Below are 6,207 nucleotides of genomic sequence, written 5' to 3'. Positions count from 1 at the left end.
ACATGCAGTATTCATAGACCCCCCCCCTAACCCCCCCCCGGCCCCCTCCTTCAGTGCAGCCTATTGACAGGGTCCTTGACGGAGAAGCTAACACCGTCCTCTCCCTGTACCTCACACTAACATCTATACTGGTGAAAAAAAAAAAAAAACCTCCTGTGATTGCTGTGTCAGGATCATTAGCGACTAGCTTGAATAAATAAAACCAGCGTGCTGATCGTCACCTCTGCACACGCGCCTGGCGTGAACCATCCTGAGAACTTACGTGAAAAAACAACACAGCTGTGATGTTCACATCCGTCATCAAAGATTTCATATTTTTTTTCTGAGAGATGTCAAGAAGTTCAAAGTACGTCCAAAAAGTTTTTCTTTTTCCAGCACTGATGATGACGATGTTTAACCCTTTAATATCCATCCACTGATGAAGCAGCGGCGAAATGAAACAAACAAACCACCCGCAACGTCCAGATCCAAAGTCACAGCCTCTGCCTGACTCTGTAAACTGTGGAAAGTGGAACAGATGTAGCTGCAGGGCAACAAGCGCTTTGTGAAGACAGGTTTGCAGCAGCAGCAGCAGCAGCAGCATCATGGGAAACCAAGATCTCATCGGGGGAAAGGCAGAGTCTGATGCTCCTGGTTCTACTGAACGGACTCTGAATGTGACGGTGGATGAGAGTCACCTGGGAGATAAGCCTCACACTAACATTCACACTAACATTCACACTAACATTCACACTAACATTCACACTAACATTCACACTAACGTTCACACTAACGTTCACACTAACATTCACGCTAAGATTCAAACTAACATTCAAACTAACATTCACACTAACATTCACACTAACATTCACACCTTTGGTCAATTTAAAGTGAAGTTTTTGGGTCAGAGAGGAAAAACGGACGAGCACTTGGGCGCCACCTATAAACAGGACATTGAACCAGTAAACTGGTGACATTCTTGCTGTAAGGCACTAACACTAACCACTCCACCACTGTGTGACCAGTTGAATTGTGAAAGTCAAAATAACAGTAAAAAAATTCAGCAGAAAGAAACCAAGGTCTGTCCTGATCATCTGTGTTGAAGTGAATGGATGGAACCAGCTGCTGAATGTCCATGACATTCAACACAGTCTCTCACTGATGCTGATTATTATGGGAAATGAGTTCATGGAGGCGACTCTGCAGCCACAGCAGAATCACCAACAGAAACCGAGGGAAAAAAAACAACAACAAAAAAACATGTTCTGTTTTATTCTCTCGTCCAAAATGGGACCACGCTCCTTATTTTAAAGTCAGTTCCACTGAACAGAGTGTAGAAAAAGACAAAAGCGTTTGGTCGACTACGTGGAAAAGCCTTTTTTTTTTTTTTTTTTTAATTTCCTAAACACAGTCAGAGTGGAGGCCAGTGTCAGAGTGATGAAACTGAATGAAGTGAATATTCAGAGAGTATAAGCTCCGGTGACTGCTTCTGTTTCCCCCTCACACACACACACACACACACACTGTCCTAATCCCATTTGCCTGTCTCACAACAGGATTAGCAGCGCTACAGTGAGCTCAGTAACCAATCACACGCTTCCTCTGATCCATATTCTCCTCCATCACAGTGAACGCTGGTCATCTGCTCACGCTGGAGCCAAGAAAACGCCACTCAATCTGCCTCTCGCCAAATCGATGCTGTTTTCAAACACTTCAAAACAGCAGCAGCGAAAACTCACACTCAAACGCTGGAGAAAACTAACTTTTGTCGGGGTTGACTCGTTCCTGACGTTTCAATCTTTCAAGTCAGTTTCCATCATTTCTCCAGGATTTTATTTTTTTTTTTTACCCTTTCTTTGTGGGTGGGTTTTTTTCCTTGGGTTTCTGTTGCTAGGGGTCAACGCCAACACGGAGGTCTCCGCTCAAGGACACACACACAGAAAGACACAGATTGACGTCCTGCTGATGCAGCAGCAGCAGCAGCAGCAGCAGCAGCAGCAGCAGCAGCCTGAACCCCAGTCCTCCTGGTTGAAGGCTGATCTTCCTCTTCTCTCAGACTCCTAATAACTCACCTCATGTTCATCAGAATTCAGCGGCAGCTTTTCACCATTAAGGGTTTGAAGCTGACACTGACACTGTCGGAGAAACTAATGAAGGAGAGATGGAGCTGTGTGTGAGTCCAGTGCAGTTTTAGATGAAGAAGTTAGAATTTAAAAGGAAAAAAAAAAAAAATTTAAATACTTGAATATCTGCAGAATAGAGTTCTGTGAACGACTGATTTAAAGGTCAATGTTTTCAGCCTTTCTTCCAAAAATGAAAAGCATTCAGTGCAGATCAGTGGATCATTAATGGAGTTATTGAAATGCTCTTGGATGAAAGGAAAGTTTTGGAAGATGATTTCATATATATATATATATATATATATATATATATATATATATATATTGCACAGCCTGGACCTGGTAGGTACACGCTTCATTTTAGAACCACAGGGCTGGTTGCTGCGTCATCAGTGTCTATTGTACTAATTTTTGTTACACAACCCCAGCAGGGGAAGGAGGCAGATAATTTTCACTTAGAATCTTTTTACTGCCCCGGTTTGGCTGAAAATGAGCCTACACTGCAGTTTTTTGGAGGTGAAACGACGAAGATAATGAGAATGTTCCGCAGCTCGGAGACTCCGAGAGTCTTTGGCATCGACTCTGCACAGAGGAGAGGAAGAAAAGAAGACGGAATCTGACTTTTTTTTTTAATGACTTGACTTGCTGTATCGTCCTCCTGGTTCAGTGTTCAATCTTTGCGCATTTGATGGAAACACCTGCGCTGGCGAGGACGCAGGGAAAAAAAGTTCGCGTGGTTTCAGGATCGATTTCTTCACCTACAAAATGTGAAATAAAGCCCGATGTGACACGATAAGAGTCAAAAATCCTCATTTAAACTCCAGGAGGATGAAGAGAGAGGACCGGGTGGAGGGCTGGATGGAGGGGTTTGAGGGGCGAAGTGGCACCGGGGACACGGACGGAAAGCAGCGCCGCAGGAAACCGTGTGTCCGCGGAATACTAATGACACCAGGAGCGCACAGAATTCACGATAAGAGCCGGAATTAAGTGAATGAGACAGCGGAGCGTGATGGAATCTGCGGGGGATACTCACCACACACGACAGAGGAGAAGAAGAAGAAGAAGAAGGAGAAGAAGAAGAAGTTCTCCCCGCGGCGCAGATGGAGTCTGGTGATAAAAGTTGTGCGTTTTTCTGCCTCCTCCAGGCGTCGAACGTTGATCAGTTGATATAAATGGGTTGTTTGTGGTCGGAGGAAAATAGAGTTTCAAAGTTTTTTTTGTTTTTGCTGTGAGGTTTTAAGAAGAAATTAGTCCTGGTGCTGATGAGAGGAGGCAGGCAGGGATACAGGGATGCTGGAGAGCGGAGACTCTCTGGATCGCGCGTAAATGCTCACCCTTGGCAGGGATGTGGCAACTCAGACTCCCTCCTCCTCCCTTTCCTCTCTCTCTACCTCTCTCTCTCTCTCTCTCCCTCTCTCTCTCTCACACACACACACCCTTTACAGCCTGCGCAGTGCCGCCTCTGTGCGGGGAACCCCAGCTGCGGGGTTTTGGACATGTATCTATCTCTGCTTCACAGGAGGAAGAGGAAGAGGAGGAGGAGGGTTTTGGTGATGTGTTCACGGGTCTGGAGGGAAAACATGAGGAAGAACAAACAAACCAACCCCCCCTCAGGAAAGCCACTGACTGACTGACTGACTGACTGGTAACTCCTCTTCTCCTAAATCGGGATTTAGAGTTGACCAGGAATAAAAGTTGAAGACGCGAGGACGGAGCCAATAAGCAGACAGGCAGCACCTGCACCCCCCCCCCCCACCACAAACCAAACCACCCGCCACACACATACAGCAGCCATCTGCTGACAAACTTGGCATCTCTTATTGAAATTTCGCTTCTCTCTCTTTTTTCTTTTTCTTTTTTTTATTTATTTAGTCTGTGCCAAATACGCGCGTGCATGTGAGTGAGAACGCGCAGGATTCGTCATCAACTCCTCTTCTTCCTAATTCACCTTGAGAATTAATTAAATCCCGACAGGAAACAGAAAGACCAGTGAACACGAGGCTTCATCAAACAAACTTCAGGTTTGACTTTTGTCCTTCATGGGTTTTTTTTACCTTTTTTTTTCACCTCTTTTTTATCCGTATTTTCTCACCGAGTATTTTTTTTTTGTCGCTCAGCCAATCAGCTGCAGCCCCAGCTCCTGCTGCAGGAGCTGCATGCTTCAAATACACGAAGCATCTTAATCCTTAGTCCAGTCTAATCTGACTCTAACTATAATCCCAACTCTAACAAAACGAGACAAAGCGTCTGAACAACAGAAGTATTTTTCCACAGAAACACACCGTAGTACTAGTACTATAAATATACTGCAGTTTTCAGTGGCCTTTAAACGATCTGATCTTTTGTTTTTCATTTTTTTGGGTTTTTTTGTTGTTGTTGTTGTTGCTTTTTTACAGCCTTTACAAACAGACTACATTTCCACCTTCAGCAAACTACAAATACTACAAATACTTCATGCAGCCCATTATTTTAAGAAGCCAGAATACATTACAGTACTACAGTATTATAGTACTGCTGCTGCTGCTGCTGCTGCTGCTGCTGCTGCTCGTCTTCCCTCATCCCCTGCTTTGTCACTTACGAGAGAGGGGAGCACTGAACCAAACTAATAGAAAGAGCAGCCTCTGTCTGTCATGCCTGGAAGAGCAGTTAGTAAAGCTGGAATTAGTGACACTGAACAATGCACAGGGTTGGAATAAAGGAAGGCGACGGGATCTGAGGAGGATTAGGACGGAGGACAAAAGGGAAGGAGCCGAAGCGAGGGACGATGGTGGAAGATAAAGGAAGTGTGATTACAGCAGGAGGCTTTGATGACAGGAAGAACGTCCACGGAGAGACACTTGGAAACGCTGTGGGGCTTTTTTGTTGGTTTTTATGGTGAAAATGGGTTTGAGTTTTTAATAATAGAATTCATTAACAGTTCTGCGACACAGTGGAGTTGATCTAATCTGTTCATCTGTTACTGCTTAATCTTAGAGGGGTCACACCCTGGACACATCCAGTCCATTCACACTCACATTCACACTCACATTCACACCTACGGTCAAAATAGAGGGACGTTGTTTTTTTTTTTCTTGGTTTCTTTGTCATTATTTTTTTCAATCTTATTTAGCTAATATTAAACCTGCTAACTTCACAATGCAGACACAGTTTCCTCAGGCGATCGAACTGCTGACCTGCTTGGTGTAAGGCAAGAGCACAAACCGCTAAAATATTTTTTTTTTGAATTTACTGGATTAATTGCCATGCTAAATGTTTTTGCTTTGTTTTTTAGCTTTTTGAGGCAGTGTGCTAACTTTTCTGAAACTGACTTTTGTAGAAAGAGAGGGCAGAGAGAGGAGGGGGGAGGGAGAGAGAGAGAGAGTGGTGCTTGAAGGCTAAATAAATTACTCAGTGACGAATGTGAGAAGGTGAATCTGAGGTCTAGTGTGGGTTTGAGGATCTCTTCAGCCCTGTGCCTTTTAATCTGAGATTTTTCTCATAAGACCCAATAAAGTCTTCAACAACAACATGCTGTGAGCCTTCACGCTCAGGAATGATGACGGCGGTAAACGTCAAAGAGTTGCAGGTAATTCTGAAAAATCGGGACAATAAAATGTCTATAGGATCAAAAGGACATTTAAGAGCCACAGAAACATCCAGCCATGAAACCAGTCAATAAAAATGTCATTAATAAAGACTGGCATACAACCACCCTCCCCCTTCCTCCCCCCTTTTGCACATGCACTGTAACGTCACATGATCTCCACAGAGCAGTGGTGGAGTCTCTGACTCCTCTGCTCTGACACCAGCATTCGGTTCTAGTGATTTATTTGAACTACCACAAGAGGGCGCCTGTAAAAAAAAAAGTATCAGAGGAATTACGATTGATAACGGCCTCATAAGAATTTTTTTTATTATTAAAAAGATTTTCCAAATGTCACCGTTCATCCCTCTCTCACCTTTAACCTTTCATTTTTACTTCCATCTTTACTTCTTTTTGTAAAATTAAACATCTCTCGTCTTTTGTATCTCTCTTCTTCTTTATTGTATATCCTTTTCTTCCTACCGTCCATCCTTCTGTCCATTTATCTGTCCTTCCTTCCTTTCTTCCTTCCTTCCTTCCTTCCTT

General features: G+C 43.8%; 1 protein-coding gene across 2 annotated transcripts in view; it reads right to left on the bottom strand.

Annotated features, from left to right (window-relative positions):
• cdh7a (cadherin 7a) overlaps window positions 1–6,207 on the bottom strand; it is a 187,916-nt gene that overhangs the window by 116,059 nt on the left and 65,650 nt on the right. The window contains exon 1 of one of the 2 annotated variants that reach the window (XM_017031628.2): window positions 3,133–3,705. The exons of the other annotated variant lie outside the window; for it this stretch is intronic. The gene's annotated coding sequence lies outside the window, so the exon portion shown is untranslated. Of the gene's footprint in view, window positions 1–3,132; window positions 3,706–6,207 lie in introns of those variants that run through there. 2 annotated transcript variants of the gene reach the window in all.

Source organism: Cynoglossus semilaevis, chromosome 3 (assembly GCF_000523025.1).
Source record: "Cynoglossus semilaevis isolate Cse_v1.0 chromosome 3, Cse_v1.0, whole genome shotgun sequence".
NCBI lineage: Eukaryota > Metazoa > Chordata > Actinopteri > Pleuronectiformes > Cynoglossidae > Cynoglossus > Cynoglossus semilaevis.
This window is presented reverse-complemented; position numbering and strand designations above follow the sequence as displayed.